This window comes from Panthera uncia (genome assembly GCF_023721935.1).
Source record: "Panthera uncia isolate 11264 chromosome B3 unlocalized genomic scaffold, Puncia_PCG_1.0 HiC_scaffold_1, whole genome shotgun sequence".
NCBI lineage: Eukaryota > Metazoa > Chordata > Mammalia > Carnivora > Felidae > Panthera > Panthera uncia.
This window is the reverse complement of record NW_026057582.1, coordinates 131,427,458-131,445,653: the sequence shown is the minus strand read 5'-3', so window position 1 is coordinate 131,445,653 and position 18,196 is coordinate 131,427,458.

The window sequence follows — 18,196 nt, the reverse complement described above, 5'->3', positions numbered from 1 at the left end:
CCTGCTGGCCTCAAGCACACCCTCAGAAGGTGGATTCCTGGGGAAAGTGATGAAGGATTTCTTCCCAGCTGACAAAACAACGTGGAGTGCATTGGCGGGACCCTTCACTAGGGGCTGGCATCGGGGGCTGTCTCTTTGGATTGGGGGCCACGCCATTATGTTTTTCTGGGTAAAGGTAGGTTCAAAAGGAAAAGGGCAGCTTCAAGGAGGAGCGGGACACGAGCTCTCACAGAAGCCTGTTAGAGGAAGAGGGACAGACTGTCCCCCGCTTGGCCTCGGTGAGACGCCAGGAGGGACTGGGTGCTGGGGACCTGCTTGTTTTGCACTGAAGAAGCTGCACAGGCTGGACGCGTCCCAGGGGCGTGTCTGCTCTTAAGATCCCAACCCTCTTGGTGTCAGGATGCTGTTGTTTGTGCTCGACCCTGCAGCAGGTGTCCCCTCAGGGAACACAGCCTCTACCCGTAAGCTGCTTGCAGTCCAGGGGCGCCTGGTGGCTCAGTTGGTTAAGCAGCGGACTCTTGATTTCCGCTCAGGTCATGATATCATGGTTCATGAGTTTGAGCCTTGCGTCAGGCTCCACACTGACAGCGCGGAGCCTGCTTGGGATTCTCTCTCTTCCTCTCTCTCTGCCCCTCCCCAGCTTGCATGCACGCTCTCTCTCAAAAGAAATAAACTTTAAAAAAAAAAGGCACTTGCAGACCAGTGGGAGAAAGAAAAGAAGGCCAAGAAGGCTTCAGTAGCTGTGTGGCGTGGCGGGGGACGGGGGAGGGTTGGTTTGTGCCTGAGCCGCTCTGTCTGACCTTCTCCCTTCTCATGTAATTCTAGTAAAACCAGTGCTTTCTCAAGTAGGGGTTTAAGCCCAGTCTCCCGGCCTTCCCTTCCAACCAGACGGTGCTCAGAAGCATTTAGGAGTTGACTGTAAGGTAGAGGGGAACAAGAGACAGAAGAAAAGTGCAAATACAATGTCATGAGATTTAGAAGTTAGGTTGGAAGGATGGAGAAAGTCCTTATGGAAGATGTGTCCTTTGAGATGGTCTCTGATGGATGGCTCTGAGTTCGGGGTGTGAACGAATGGCAAGGAGGCTGAGGACTCCAGGCAGAGGAATCACATGAAAAAGGCATGGAGATAGCAAGAGGTGGGCAAGTTCAATAAGGAGTGAGTGATGAAGTCTGGTTGGAATGTGGGCGCTGGAGGAGAGATGTGATTGAGAAGACAGGTTAGCGCCATATGGTGGAAACTCTTGGTTGCAGAATGAGCAACAGGGAGCCATCGAAGGTTATTGAGCGGGGTGGGGGGAATGACGTAAATGAAGCTGCACTTTCAGTAGGCCAATGGAAGATGGTTTGGAGAAACAGGAGGTGGAGACCAGCTAGAAGACCCTAATAATCTTGGCATGATGTTATCGAGAGCATGACTCAAGGGGCTAAGGACACATATGGAAGCAGTGGCTGATTGAACACCTGGCTGCTTCATCGGGAGATGGAGGGGTATCGAGGTGCTGGGGACGGTGAGGGCTCAGTGCAGAGGCTGGGGAGTCATGAGGAGAAGCTTGGAAGGAGTGGGGGTGATGGCCATCATACCAACCATCATGGTCTCAGCCTCAAAACTGTTCGGAGGAAATTACTTGCTTTTCCATATTTGATATTATGTACATCTGTTTAAGCTGAAAACCCAGTACCTGTGCCCATTACAAAAAAGACCGAATTAATCCATTGTCTCTCTTTAGCCTCTTTCCCAGACACCAGCCATTTGTTTTCTAATGGTGAGGACCATAATGAAGGCAAATGCATGATTTTTGTTTTGTTTTGATTTTGTTTGTGAATGATCAGCTTCAGGAGTAGAAGGCAAACAGGGCTTTCCCTCATTGTTGTTCATGAATTTGGACAACAAAATAAGGTGACTGGAAAGCAGACTTTTCCATGAGGCCTTGACTGTGCTTTGCTGCCTGGTTTAGCCACGAGGATACTTGGAAGGTTTGGGCAGCCACAGCTGCAGGACAACGCTGGGATGTGGTCAGTGAGCATATGTGTCCGCCCCACAACAACACCCACAGAAGCCTGTCCTTGACAATTTAGAAACCTTGAGGCCAGCTGGCATGCCGTGTTCCTTCATGGCGACTTGGCAAAGGGGCCAGGCTTGCTGAGTTCCTTATCTCGAGGCAGGATGAGCTTGGGTTTTGTTTTGTGGTCATTTCCTGAGGGCCGAGCCTGCCAGAACATTCTATCTGTGTTATGGATGCCTCCTTAGTCCCCATGACACTCTATGAGGTGGGTATAAGTACTGATGTTTTATAGGGAACTGAGGTTCAAAGAAGTTAAATGAGTTGATGAGCACAGAGTCGAGTCAGGATTGGGATCCATACCCATCCGAGTCCCAAACCGGTACATTTCCTACTAAGCATGTGGCCCCCCTTTTTCTTACTGTCCTTTCCCCATTTGGACCCTTTGGGAAGAAACTCACTGGCTGACATAAATAAATTCTCATCATGATCAACCAGGGTTTTTGTCTTGCTCGCTGACTAACCCACCACAATTTTGAAAAGTAAAATGATTCATTAACATTTGAAGACCAGATCCCACGTTCCCCCAAGAGCTGGACTCTCTGGAACGAGCCCAATTCAAAACAAAACAAAACAAACAAACAAACAAACAAACAAAATAACTCTCTTTTCTCTAGCAGATTTAATATTAGAATGCATGACTTTTAAAATTTTGCTTTCAATTGTTGAGCATTTATTAAGAAAGAATACAATACTTCAAATACTTGTTTATAAATAATATGTAAAAAATTTGTTTCTCGTGCATGGTGATGGAGGTCTTATTAATTTTGGTTTCCAACTCAAACTGGGTTTGAAAGGTACTCTTCGGAGAGCATGAGGCATTGACTTGAGTGCACAGACTGGAGAAATTCAGCCATGGACAGAAGTGGGGAAACTCAAGGATCTGTGCGTTTTCTAGAAGTATTGATTGAGGGGCTCAATGACTGTTTAACAAGAGAGGTCGCTGGTATTTAAAATATGTAGATCACGTTGAGGTGATGCATCGGTTAAGGTAAGGCAGGACTGCTGTACAAAGAGACCTGACAGTAGGATCACTTAAAGATTAAAGCTTATATGCTTTCTGTCTCACGGAAAGGTCTGGGTGGGCTTTGCAGGCTGGGGGCAGACTCAGCTCGGTGTGGCCATTCAAGGGCTTCAGCTTCCTTCCAAGTCATTGTTCCACAATCCCCCAAAGCCTTATTGTGATCTGCATAATTGAAGCTGGCTTCCCGCCAAGCCTGGCTTGCTGCCTGCAGGGAGGGGAAAGCGGGTGGAGGAAGCCAGGTTTCTGTTTGCATCGTCATTTCTCCTAATATTTCACTGGAGAAAGGAGCACGTCCACACCTAGCTGCAAGGGAGGCCGGGAAATTAATGTCGGCCGGCAGCCATTGTTCTCCTTTGGGGGAACAGAGGAGCTGAGATTTCAGGGCACAGCTAGCGGTATTTGGTAGTCAGCCAGCAACCCGGGTACATCTTGGTCATCCAGCGTGGCACAGAGGAGGATGTGCTGGCCCTGGACCCTGAAGACCTGGGTTTGAATCCTTGCCGGCAGAGGGGCAGGCTGCCTCACCTCTCTGAGCTTTGCTTGTGTCCAGTGCCGCGGACACAAGCAGTGTCCTTGAAGGGCTCTCGGGAGGATTGGAACCCAGCAGGTGTTCGATGGCCTCAGTCAGGGTTGCGAGAAGTGAAGGCCGGCCTGAGGTAGGTTGAGGAAAGGGAGATTTCGTTTATGGGGCAAGGAACCCCACAGAAGCCAAAGGCAGGAGGTAACGATGATCCTTGGCAGGACAGGACTGGCCGTAGAGCTGGGAGCATCCGAGGGGGAACAGGAGGAAAGAGGGGGAAGTCCTTGGAGTCATCCATACGCTAGCAAATACAGTTGGTACTCGCTCCAAAATAAATCCTGACTGCGTCCATTTCTCTCCACATCCACCTCCTGCCGTAAGCCTGGCTTGGATGATAGCAGAGGCTCCAGTGACTGGTATCCCTGCCTCCATTCTTTGTGCTCTTAAATCCATTCTTCTCACACGGTGGCCAGAGTGACGTTTAGTGACATTAATGAGATCATACCTCCCGCTTGAGCCCTACAATGTCTTCCCATAGCACGTAGAATAAAATCCCAGCTCCTCACCCTGGTTTATCAAACACCACATGATCCAGCCCCTAGCCCCTCTCTGGCCTCGCCTACCACTCTGCCTCTCTTTCACTTTGCTTTAGCCACAGGTCCTGGCTATATCTAAACATGTCATCTAAAGCTCCATCTTGCCTTAAGACCTTTGCACGAGCTATTTTCTATGTCTGGAACACTCTCCTTGCTTCCTCCTTCTCGTTATTCAGATCTCAGTATAAAATTCAGAAAGATCTCTATTATGTCACCTACTTTATTATTATTATTATTTATTTTGGAGAGAGTGTGCATGAGCAGGGGAGAGGGGCAGAGGGAGAGAGAGAGAGAGAGAGAGAGAGAGAGAGAATCTTAAGCAGGTTCTGAGCTGTGAGCCAGGAGCCCGACTCAGGGCTCAATGTCACAATCATGGGATCATGACCTGAACTGAAATCAAGAGTCAGATGCTCAAACCAACTGAGCCACCCAGGCCCCCTATGTCACCTACTCTAATCTCCTGTATATCAGTTCTCATACTATAATTGTCTCACCGACTTAGTTATTTTTTGTTATCCAACCCGCAGACACCGCCCCCCCTCGCCCTGGTAAACGCAATCTTTAGAACACCAAGGAACTATCTATCTTGATCTTTGATGCATTCTTCTTGCGTAGTAATATTTATTGATTGAAATAATGGGTTAACCAAAAAAAAAAATGTGAGCTTACTATTTTTGAAACTCTTTTACAACTTAACAACTTAACTGTTTTCCATTTCAACAAATACACAGCTACCATATCATGTAAGCTTCGTTCCATTACTTAGGTATACCATAGCTGATTTAAACAACTCCCTGTTGTTGGATACTTGGAGAACACCCTTACATAAAGACATCTTGTGTGTTCTTTATTATTTCCTAGAATACATTTGTGCACGTGAAACCATGGAGTCAAAGCAGAGGCATGTTTCTGAGGTTTGCTCTGTAGAGAAAAACTGACTTCCAGAAAGACTGTAATTGTTTCTCTTCCTGCTGTGGGGTCGATTTCCTCCGACCCCAGGAAACAAGATCTATTGTAACATTATTTTGCAGGCAGGATGTACTAAACATGGTAACTCACTGTATCGATTTACATTTTTTAAAAAGTTACCATTGGTAGGGCCCCTGGGTGGCTCCGTTGGTTGGGTGACCGTCCCTTGATTTTGGCTCAGGTCCTGTTATGAGTTGGAGCCCCGTGTCTGGCTCCATGCTGTCAGCTCAGAGTCTGCTTGGGACCCTCTCTCTTTCTCGGCCTCTCCCCTGTTTGATTTCTCTCCCCGCCCAACCCCCTCAAAAAAAAAAAAGTCACCAGTGGTGCTAAATATTTTAGATCGGTTTGTCGGCCATTTGCATTTATGTCTTTAGTCTTTTCCTAACGGCCTGTTCATCTCCTTGTTCCCCCTTTTTTTTTTAATTTTTTTTAATGTTTATTTATTTTTTTGAGACAGAGAGAGAGACACAGCATGAACGGGGGAGGGGCAGGGAGAGAGGGAGACACAGAATCGGAAGCAGGCTCCAGGCTCTGAGCCATCAGCCCAGAGCCCGACGCGGGGCCCGAACTCGCAGACCGCGAGATCGTGACCTGAGCTGAAGTCGACGCTTAACCGACTGAGCCACCCAGGCGCCCCCTTGTTCCCCTTTTAAAAAGAGCTTTGTCTTCATGTATTATTTCCCGGTCGTCAGGTTCCTCCTTCATCCTCAGAAGCACACATTCAGGTGGGCGAATATTTGCAGGGAGAAGGGAAATTGATTCTTGCCACTCACGCCAAGCTCCCAAGGGGCCTTGTCCTTCCTCCCGTTAGAATATAAATTGGACAGTGCCTATGCTCGGAAGGTGCATTTGTGAAAAAAAAGTCAGCTGTGACTAAGAGGCCAGGATTATACAACCCTGGTCACCGGTGCGTCCCCCTTTCAAAGACCTCCAATCCCTTACAAATTGCTTTGGAGTGACGATGGGGCTCCCCGCCTGGTACAAAGCTGGGGTGTCAGCGTCTTTATCAGAACGAAGGCATCCATTTCTCCATTCTTCAGGTCTGCTGTTGCTCTCCACTGAGCCCCCAAAGTTTTGCAGACCGGTTGGGGTCTAGAGATGCCTTTTGAGGGGGACATTAGGAGTGACTTGGGCCTTACGGTAGGAGGAAAGCAGGTGCACTTCCTTCCATGCTGATGCCGGAGCAGATCACACCACAGTGCTGGCCCCCCTCTCGGGACAGGCCTCTATCTCCACCGAGACGGAATCAGAAGCTTCAGACTTAAGCCGACCTTGGAAACCCACACTGGTGGGCGGTGAGCGGTGGGTAAGGAATGGGCATCACGTTTTGGTCACTAGTCTTTCATGTTTCTGCTCTTTCTCCAGGGAGGGGATGACTTTCGGGGGAGTTGATTCATTCTTATGTACATTTCCTGGAGAAGTTCACAGCAGAACTTCGGGCCCTCAAGCCCACTCATCATCTTTGCTAGACGGAGATGTAGCCTAGGTCCCCACACGTTGCCAAGGGAGGGGGCTGGTACCCCAAATTAGGACTTCTCCAACAGTGGTTGGCTTTTTCAGAAAGCTCCAGGTTCATTGTTAACTCACAGGCTCTTCGTTACTCTGAGAGTTTCTCTTTCTGCACATGTGGGCATGCATGTATGTTCATGAGTTAAAGCATTCCTCCTCCTCCTCCTCCTCCTCCTCCCCTCCCCTCCCCTCCTCCTGCCCCTCCTCCTCCTCCCCCTCCTCCTCTGCCACCTTCTTCTTCTTCTTTTTCTTCTTCTTCTTCTCCTTCGCCTTCTCCTCCTTCTTCTTCTTCTTCTTCTTCTTCTTCTTCTTCTTTTTCTTCTTCTCCCCCTCCTCCTCCTCCTCCTCCTCTTTCTTCTTCTTCTTCTTCTTCTTCTTCTTCTTCTCCTTCTTCTTCTTCTTCTTCTTCTTCTTCTTCTTCTTCTTCTTCTTTTGTTTATTCAACAAGCATTTATTGTGCACATTAACATGGCAGACACGATTCCAGGCACTAGAACACAAGCTGGAAATAAGCCAAGGTCCCCAGGAGATATGCTAGACAAAAAAGCAAATACTTGGGGCGCCTGGGTGGTGCAGTCGGTTAAGCGTCCGACTTCAGCCAGGTCACGATCTTGAGGTCCGTGAGTTCGAGCCCCGCGTCAGGCTCTGGGCTGATGGCTTGGAGCCTGGAGCCTGTTTCCGATTCTGTGTCTCCCTCTCTCTCTGCCCCTCCCCCGTTCATGCTCTGTCTCTCTCTGTCCCAAAAATAAATAAAAAACGTTGAAAAAAAAATTAAAAAAAAAAAAAGCAAATACTCTCAGATAGTTTTAATTGCCAGGAAAGTGTTAAAAGACAAAATTCAAGTAAATCTGAAGATCTAATTGGTAAAGCATTCCTTCTGAAAAAGTGCTAGTAGAAAGTGGTTGTTTTAAAAATATCCTTTCTTGGCACAATCAAAAGTTAGCAAATGTGTATATATTTCTTCATGTTTAAAAAAAAAAAATCTGTGAACTCCCCAAATCATTGGATCTACTGATTTCAGTAATGGGATCTCCATGTCATTGTGGCTGTGACATTCTGTTTTGATGGGAAGCCTGGGGGGCCTTTCTGCAGCGAGCCCCCAAATAATGACACCAACTCACGTCAGACGCTAGGAAGGTCTCTTCCTTACCCCCAGTGGGGCATAGGGCTCCCCTGGCGTCACTCCAGGGAGGGGGCAGTGCTGCTAAACTCAGGTGGGCCTCCCTAGACCCACAGCTGTGGGAGGTGGTACAGGGTGAGGGGGTGGCAATGGGAGGTCCTTTGATCACAGGCCTGAGAAGATTCTGGAAGGAAAATCAAGGATGCAAAATGAGGGCAGTATCTCCTCAATTACCATTTCTCTCTCTTTCCTTTCCTACCTCCCAGCTTCCTCGGATGGCTTCATTTTAGGAATCTCGGGGCCTCCAGGGAAATTATTTAAAGGGCCGTTTTCTGCAGCGGAAGTTAACTTGCCTGTTTTTAAATAGCCAGGGTCTGGACATTGGGTTTTTTAATTTTAGAAAACTCCAAAAATAAGGCAAAAGGATAAATCTAAGGAAAACGAAGCTTCACGATTTTTCCTGTGGTTGGAAAAAGCACGACTGGGCTCTCGGAGCTCAGAGCTGGGAAACATACACAGTCAATTAAATGATGCAGAGTGATGGCGGGCAGGGGGCCCGGGTCCCTGTGTCCTCATCTTTGATGATTCTCAGTGCAGGAGACTTGGGGGGTATTATTACGAGGTAAGAGGCCAGGCTCATATTCCTGGGAGAACAGTTCCCTCTGGTCTGCAGGAAGGTCCTGGATTTGACCTACGGTTTCTGTGCCACAAAGGAACGGCGATTCAGTCATAGAACAGGCCAAGCCTGCTCTTCCTTCCCTCTCTCCCTCCCTCCCAAGAATAACCTCAATTTCCTTGGAATTATATTCAGGAAGCCATCTTGTAAGATACCAGAGGCAAGGCTGGAATCCACATTCATACCCCACTGTGTGCTGTGTTAGATGTTGAAAGGCGTAGCTGGGTGCTTCCCAGTGGCACGGCGTCCTTGGGAGGCCCCGTGGTTTGCATTTCTGCCCATCTTGGGGCTTTGCTTGGTTTCATATTCCAGAGCTGGGGATGGAGGTAGGGTTGGGGTGCGGGTGTTGTACATTTGGAGAGCAGAAGGGCTTAGAAAATGTAATTTTGTAATCTTCGTAAAGGGAGCAAAGGAGATCTCATAGGAGTGCTGACCACACTGGGGTGCATGGTCAGCGCTGTCTGCCCCAGAGGGCCGGGGCCCGGTGATGGATGCCCCGTGGAGGGGGTCCAGGCACAGCTTGCGGGGGTTAGAGGGGATCAGCCCTTGGGCTGGTGGAAAGGAGATTCTCGAATTCAGCGGGAAGAACTGCAGCCACCTGTTACCTGCAGAGGAATTGGTTGGGGGTGGGGGGACCCGGGGGCAGGCGGAAGGCAGGGAATCTCCCAGGAAGACAGCAGGTGGAAGAGTGCCTTCAGTGAAAGAATATCCGGGGGACCCGAGAGCCGGCACTTAAGAGCGACAGACACCCCTCGTCCCTGGGAAGACGAGCTAGCCAGAAGTCAGGGCCACTTCTAGACGGTGAACCATTCTGCACGCTTTTACAGGCGTTTGGCTGCTTTTATTATCTGATTGAAAGGTAGTCATTATGGCAAAATCTGAAAATCCACACCTTTAAACGGGTTTGGGAAATAATAAGCAAATCTACGCATAACTGCAAAATAGCAGGTAGGTGTGTGAGGGTGTCCCGTGCTTTGGAAAATGCTTGGTGTGCGTGTGGATGGGCGGGTCCTTTGCAGCTGTCTTCAGACTCCGTTTTCGAAAAAAATTGATAACGTTTGAACGTGTACATGTTTTAAAATTTATTTTGGTGTGGTGAAAGATACATACCGTGAAATTTACCACTGTAACCGTTTTTCAGTGGACAGTTCTGGGGCATTAAGTACATTCACGTTGTTGTGCACTGTCCCCACTGTCCATCCAGACCTTATGCATCTTCCCCAACTCACTCTGTACCCATTAAATACTAAGCTCCCCTTCTCCCTTCCCCCATCCATTTGAAAAAAACACCGAACCCTCCTGAGCATCGCATCACCCACAGCTCCCCCTCTGTCAGTGTCCCTGAGCTGGCAGGGCCCATGTGCCGCGGTCCTGGGAACCCTGTCGTGGCCTCTCAAGCCCCTGGGGCCTCTGTCGATGTTATCCCCTTGTTGGGATACCCTGCAGATTCTGTTTCAGGGTCCTTCCAGGGACTGGGAGGGGACAAATGTGTTCCCATGGCCATACGTTTTTGCAAATTTGCAAAAATCAAATATTATAGCTGCAATGAGGAGTCACCTCGGGTATTTCCTTCCCTTGTCACCCGCTGCCCCTGCCTAAAGGTGTTGTATCTGTTACAGGTTTTCTTTTCAGGTTGGCCGAGCTTGCATTTTTCTTTCGAGAGTGTGAGTGTGATGAGGATGTCTGTCCAAGGCAAAGCTGTTCGAGTCTTGCAGTGTGGAATGTGTTAAGGCCTCTAGAATATATTTTTGAACACTTGGAAGAGGAGACTGAACATAAACGAGGGGCATAAAGCTTACTCGAAAAGTTGATAAACTTTAAATACGCTTTTTTCTTAGAATTTGGAAAGGTGGTTTGGAACATTTCAATAAAAAGTGAGAGATCACAGACTTCCTAGTTTGGGTGAAAGTGAACCTATTGTGTCATCTTTAAATTTATTTATTAAAGAACCAAGAGCAGCATAACTTCCAGAGAAATGGGATCCCCATGTTGTGCGCCCAAAACTAACCTAACGTCGTGTGTCAACTCTGCTCAAATAAACAAAGAAAAATAGTGCAAAACCAAACAAAAAAAGGACTGAGAGCAAATTCAGGTAAACTTAATGGATTATATACAAAATGTGGTAAAAAACAACAACAACAACCCACAATGAAAGCAATAGAAATCATCCTGACGGTAAAAAATTGTAAAACTTAGGGCACATGGGTGGCTCGTCAGTTAAACTTCCACCTGTTGATTTCGGCTCAGGTCATGATCTCACCGCTTGGTGACACGGAGCCCTGAGTTGGGCTCTGCGCTGCCAGTGCGAAGCCTGCTTGGGATTCTCTCTCTCTCCCTCTCTCTCTGCCCCTCCCCTGCTCGTGCATGTGTATTGGCTCTCTAATAAATAAATATTAAAAAAATAAAATAAAAAATTGTAAAGCTTTTTAAAAGATATGTCAAGGCAGAAATACATTAAGACAGATTCTGTTTCTTTCCTTTCCTTTCCTCTCCTCTCCTCTCCTCTCCTCTCCTCTCCTCTCCTCTTTCTTTCTTTCTTTCTTTCTTTCTTTCTTTCTTTCTTTCACTGGGTACAGTGTACTTTATTGATGGTATATGACAAGGTAGGACTCCCCAAGTCCCTCCCCTTCTTCAAGGGGTCTGGGATGGAAAATGGAGGTCGGCAGGTTCTCAGTGTGTTGGGGGATGAATTGGGTCTAGAATTTCCTCCTCTTCCTCTTGCAGGGGCTCATGGTCCGGGAGGTTCTTACTCCGGAGACCATTCTATTTCTAATGGAAGTCATGACTAAGCCCTCAGATTTTTGGGATAATCCAGCTAATTAAGAGGAGCCAGTCATTTGAATACATTGGGCAAGATTTAAGTTTCTTGCTGATTTGCCCCCAAATACATCAACAACACAATTTAAACGTATTTTTAGAAAAGCAATTAAACTTATTTTTAAAAAATGTTTCTTTATTTTTGAAAGAGAGAGAGCATGAGTGAGGGAGGGGCAGAGAGAGAGGGAAACAGATCCAAAGCGGGCTTTGCCTTGACAACAGAGAGCCCAATGTGGGGCTTGAACTCATGATCCGTGAGATCATGACCTGAGCCGAAGTTGGATGCTTAACCTACTGAGCCGCCCAGGCAACCCCATAATTTGAACTTATGCCTGCTGTAAAGAGGGAATCCACAACAAGCTGGCTAATGAGTTTCACCAATTCATAAAATTTGAGGACCACAAGATGAGTCACTGCATAAGAAAACTTGGAACACCCTGAAATCTCACAGCTCATATAGAAACCTTCAGTGCTTTTCTCAGTTTTGACAACAATCCTGAGATTTACATGACCAAGCCAGAAATTAGTGGGAAGTGCAAAGAATTTGTTCTAAACTGTTAAGAATAAAAATAAAATTTCTACCGACCGTGTCAGAGGAAGGACTCCATTATCCATTTTCACTGTAAAAATTATTGCATTGTCATAGGGGGAGGCAATCAAAGAGTGGGTGGGACAAAAAGTAGTGTAGAAGTGGGTTAGGCAGATCCTGAATAAAAAGATTGTGTTTCTCTCTCTCTCTCTTTTAAGATAGTGTAATGTTTGCAGTCGTTGATCAACTTTTAAAAATTTGTGGTGTGGTGTTTTCTTGTTCTAGTAATATGATTCAGTATTCAAAGTAAATATTCATTTGGGCACCTAATTTTGTGTTCATAATTTTGTATTTTATTTTTTTTTATTTTTATTAAAAAAAACTTTTTTTTTAACGTTTATTTATTTTTGAGACAGAGAAAGACACAGCATGAACGGGGGAGGGGCAGAGAGAGAGGGAGACACAGAATTGGAAGCAAGCTCCAGGCTCTGAGCCATCAGCCCAGAGCCCGACGCGGGGCTCGAACTCGCGGACCACGAGATCGTGACCTGAGCTGAAGTCGGATGCTCAACCGACTGAGCCACCCAGGCGCCCCCATAATTTTGTATTTTAAAAGACACCCCCACATTACATTAGCTTCAGGCCCTGTAAACCTGGACCTACCCATGCCCCACTTTTTCGCTCACCTGTCTTAGCTGCATAACTGTCAGGCGCGTTCTAAGACTCCTGTCTCATATTGCCCCTCCGTATACATTAAAAAACAAACCCCAAAAGGCCTTTGCATATGCTTTTATTTTCCTTACTATAGACAGTATCATCTGATGGACAAGAGCACATACTCAGGCCCCTGCAGCCTGGGTTTGAATTCCAACTGGCCTGGGAGCTTTGTGACCTCAGGCAAATCCCTTCTGCTCTACGCCTCAACGTTTTCTTCTGTGAACCAGGGATAACAGTTACATATCTTAAAGTACCATTGTGAAGATAGTGATTTTAAAAAGCCTGGCATGTGTTCCCTGGTACCTGCCAAGGTGTCTGGCAGAAAGCCTGGCACATTCTAGGTGCTTAATAAGGGTTGGATTAAGCTGAGCGTGTGGTCTGGTTGCAGAGCGGCCGAGGTCCGTGGCTTAATAGGGTCTGACCTTCAGGAAATTTCTCTCTCTAGTCCTGGATTTCATTGACAGGAAACAGTGGTCTCCAAATTGAGATCCTAGTTCTAAAATCCTGTGACTTAGTAGACATAAAATAATACGTGACTTTATTACTCGCTGGAGTGAATATTCCATGAAGCTCAATTTTAGTTCTCTTGACAATTTCTGGATTTTTGCTCTTGACTCTGAGTCTTCAAATATGTTCTGTAAGCAAGCAGGGTGTAAATAGAAACAGCATTCCAACTCCAGACTCTGTGATTACAAGTTCATAGTAATATTATTAACAGTTGTCAATCTTCAACATCCTTACATTCCTCCCCTTGAGGGTATCTATAGTAAATTGCATTTTTTATAAATCTCTTAAGATTTGGAAGTGTAGATTTGTGTGTTTGTGATAGTTACTTTTTTGTGTCTCCTTAGCGAGGCTATGCTGTCCAGTTTGGTCAAACACTAGCCTAGATATTGTTGGGAAGTTCTTTTTCAGATATGATTAACATTCCCAGTCAGTTGACTTCATTTTTATTTTTATTTTTTTAAGTTTATTTATTTATTTTTGAGAGAGAGACAGAGAGTGAGAGGGGAGGGACAGAGAGAGAGAGAGAGAGAGAATCTCAAGCAGGCTCTGCACTGTCAGCATGGAACCCGATGTGGGGCTTGAACTCACAAACCATGAGATCGAGACCTGAGCCGAAACAGAGTCGGACGCTTAACTGACTGAGCCACCCAGGCATCCCTCGGTCCGTTGACTTTAAATAACACAGATTATCTTCCATGATGTAGGTGGGCCTTATCTAACTAGCTGAAGGCCTTCAGAGGAAAGACGGGTTTGGGAATAAGAAGGGGTTCTGCCCTAACACTGAAAGGCCTAGAAACCTCGTCTGAGTTTCCAGCCTCCTGGCCTGCCCAGCAATTTTTTTTTGCTAGCACCCACAATCCTAGGAGCCAGTTTCTTAAAATTAATATCTGCTTCTATATATAGGATTCTGTGTCTCTGGACAACCTGACTCATACAGCACTCAAATAGGTCAGCTCAAGACATATGAGGAGTATTCATTCATTCATTCATCTACCGAGATAAACATGTATATGGCATTCCGGAGGACATCGGACACGATTTGTAAAACACCACAAGAAGCACGTGGTAGTTCATACTATGGTCCCTGAAAACACCCAGTAGAATCTCATTTAAGCAACAAGGGGAGAAGTGTTACAGGAGCTTGTGGACGCACTGCAGGTTTAGTCAGACAAAGCCTTTGTAGGAACTCCAGAGTCTAAATACCTCATGGCTGGAAGATGAGACATTTAGCAGAATGTTCCAAAAACGAGATCCTGACATTTGCTATAACATGGGTGGACCTCGAGGCCATTGTGCTAAGTGAAATAAGCCGGTCACAGAGGGACAGACTGTACGATTCCACTCGTATGAGGTCCTTGGGGTCGTCAAATACATAGAGACAGAAAGGAAGGTGGCTGCCGGGGGCTGGGGGAGGGAGAATGGGCACAGTTTGGGATGGCGGAAAAGTTCTGGAGACAGGTGGTGGCGAAGGTAGTACAACAGTGAGAATGCGCTTAATGCCGCTCAATTATACTCCTGGAAATGGTTAAAATGGTAAAAGTGGTAAGTTTTCTGTTATATGTATTTTATTACTCTCTTCTTCCCCCCCACCCCCACCCCAGTAAAGTTCATAGGCTTTTCCAATGCAACGAGTAGTCTGGGAACTTAAAATTAAGACTACTTCACTATCCCAAAAGCTTATTTTCTATTCTTTTGCCCCCTAGCTTACCCTGCACCCTTCTCCCCAGCACCACCCTCTCAAGGCGGCCATTTTTTAATTTCTTTTTTATTAAACATTTTTAAATGTTTATTTTTGAGAGAGAGAGAGAGAGAGAGAGAGCAAGCTGGGAGGGGCAGAAAGAAAGGGAGACAATCTGAAGCAAGCTCTAGGCTCTGAGCCATCAGCACAGAGCCCGATGCAGGTTTGAACCCACAAACCCGGAGATCGTGACATGAGCTGAAGTTGGACGCTTAACTGACTGAGCCACCCAGGAACCCCTCAAGGCATCCATTTAGACAGGAACGTGGCCACAATTAGGGCAAACCCAGCGTGCCGAGGACAAAATGGTGGCAGCACTGGGAGGCAGAAAAGTTCAACGAGGAGAGCTGGTGGAGGGCCTTCCTTCAAGCCACAACACCCATGCCTCCCCATCCTCTCTGCCCGTCATCTTGGAAGGTGAGGACAGCACTGCTTGGGGGAAGTGACCACCAGACCCCCTTGTGTTTCCGAGACCACACTCCCCCATCCGTAAGGATGGGGCCCAGCCTTCTCTCCGTCACTGAGCTGCCAGCTCTGCCATTAAGCAGTCGGGACTACCATTTCTGGGGCACCTCACTGTCCCCTCCTTGAAGGGCTGGGGGAAACTGGAGCCTGCAGCCTTCCTCCTGGGAGACAAAATATGGTGGCTGTGGGAGATGGAAGGTCAAGAAGGAAACACAGGGCAGATTCCCAGGGACCTGCAGCTCTCTCAGCAGCCATCTGGTGCTGACTGAAGCCAGAGCTACGTTTTCCCGCAGGCCTCTCACTTCCCCCAACTGGAAATGTTGCCCTTGAATCAAGACAGTGGTTACATACCTCTAAATAATTAACTGTTCTCTTGAACTGGTGTTCTCGGCCTGCTTCTGCTTTTCTGGTTGATTTTGCTTGTCTTTTTCCCTTTTTGATCCAAAGGTGGCATTAATAGTTTATGAGGAAATGTGTGGTCACACACACTCCTGCTCACATGCAGAGGGAGGGGAGGCCCCTCCTTTACTCTGCGTGTCCAAATCAATACGAGGGAAGTGAGAGCCTCCAACATCAGGCTCTTTCCTGCTCTTCTTGGAACAGAAATGAGGGTCAAGTCTATGTATAGGTTTGGCCTGAATCAAGTTCAAGAGCTTTTTGTTCCGTTCAACAACGTTGACAGGCGCGGGGTCCCCACAGACCTTAAACAGAGCAATAATACATTCTGTGACAAAGAGCACCGAGGGAGAGAAGTTAGGAAATGGAAAATGGAACGTTATTTTTTATTCAGCGAGGACTTCAAAAGAGGGGGAGTAAGGGAATCTGAATCTAGTAAGTTGGTACTGGGAGGCAGAGTTGCTGGGGGAGAAGACTCTGGAACATTCGGAGTCCTTGTTGCTGAAGCAGGTGGCTCCAGAGAAAAGGGAAGTAAAGCAGGATTGGACCCGGCACAGGGAACCGCTGGTGAACATTTGACGTGGGCAGGTAAGGGACATCCTAAAGAAAATAGGATCATACCTATGTGTGCAGGATGCCCCATTTACAAAACGTCTGCAGGGGGCAAATGAGAAAGTGGTAGACGAGATTGCTCTTACAAGGGCAACGGGGCCAGGGACCCGGGTGGTCAGGAGATTCGCTTTTACCTAGAATGTTTCAGAACCTTAAATATTTGTGCCATTTGCGTGTGTTACTTTCCTAGAAAAACCAGGAAACAGATAAAGATGTGAGTGGAAGAACTGGGGGCAGCTTTAAAGAGGCTTGTTTGTGGTGAACGAAAAGAAGGCAGAAATGCACAGATTGAGAGGGGGCTTTTTTCTGGCTTGCAAACATTTTTACAAACTAAGTCTTAGGAAGATGGAAAACATAGCTAAATTAGGCTGCACCACACCAGATGACTTGACTCGTAGGTCAGAAATGGTAGAATATCGGCCGTTTCTCGTGGTTCGAGCCCGGGTTCCTCAGTGTTGGTGGCGTGGACATTTCGATGATTGTTTATGGTGTCGTGGGGGCCGTCCTCTGTGTTACAGGACGTTTAGCAGCATCCCTGGCCTTTACCCGCTAGGATGTTAGCAGCACCTCTCGAGCTGTGATAATCTTTGATGGTTTCTATGTCTCCAGCAGGGCTGGCAACATAATTTGTGGGGCCCCGTGCAAAATAAAAATGTGGAACCTCTTATACAAAAACTATTAAGCATTTCAAGACAGTGAAGGCAGAGCATTAAATCAAGCGTGGGGCTGGGGCCCTTCTAATCACGGTGCGTCATTTTTCTGCGTAAAAAAGACACCTATGAAGCCGACCCTGGTCTCCAGACACTGCCAAATGTGAGAACCACTGGTTTAATCTAATATATTTAGGTCTCCTTATACACATACTCGGAGTCATAGAGAAAGTCCACCTTTGTTTCCTTTTTTTTTTTTTTAATTTAATTTTTTATTTTTTAAAGTTTACATCCAAATTAGTTAGCATAGAGTGCAACAATGATTTCAGGAGTAGATTCCTTAGTGCCCCTGACCCATGTAGCCCATCCTCCCTCCCACAACCCCTCCAGCAACCCTCTGTTTGTTCTGCATATTTAAGAGTCTCTTACGTTTTGTTTCCCTCCCTGTTTTTATATTATTTTTGTTTCCCTTCCCTCATGTTCATCTGTTTTGTCTCTCAAAGTCCTCATATGAGTGAAGTCATATGATTTTTGTCTTTCTCTGCCTGACTAATTTAACTTAGCAAAATACCCTCCAGTTCCATCCATGTAGTTGCAGACGGCAAGATTTCATTATTTTTGGTTGTCGAGTAATACTCCATTGTATATATATACCATATTTTCTTTATCCATTCATCCATCAATGGACATCTGGGCTCTTTCCATACTTTGGCTATTGTTGATAGTGCTGCTATAAACATAGGGGTGCATATGTCCCTTTGAAACAGCACACCTGTATCCTGTGGATAAATGCCTAGTAGTGCAATTGCTGGGTCGTAGGGTAGTTCTATTTTTAGTTTTTTGAGGAACCTCCCTACTGTTTTCCAGAGTGGCTGCACCAGCTTGCATTCCCATGTTTTCTTTTTTTTTTTTTGAAAGAATAAACTTGCATGAAGTCTTTAGAAATGCTATACTGGAACATCAAGTATCAGAAAGTTTGCATGGCAGCCACATCTGGCCCACCACCTGTTTTTGTAAATAAAGTTTTATTGAAACACAGCCATGCTCATTTGTTTACATATTGTCTGTAGCTGCTTTCCCTTATGATAGCAGGTTTGAGAAGTTGTAACAGAGACCATGGGGCCTGCCTAAAATGTTTATTATTTGTCCTTTTACAGAAAAAGTTTGCTGACCCTGTTCTAGACAATTGAGTTTTCAACGTGTGGTGGTGGTAGTAGTGAAACAGATGGAATTATCTAGAAGCCCTTGGGTGTGTGATCCTCTAGCCCCTATCATCCACACAAGGCAGAGC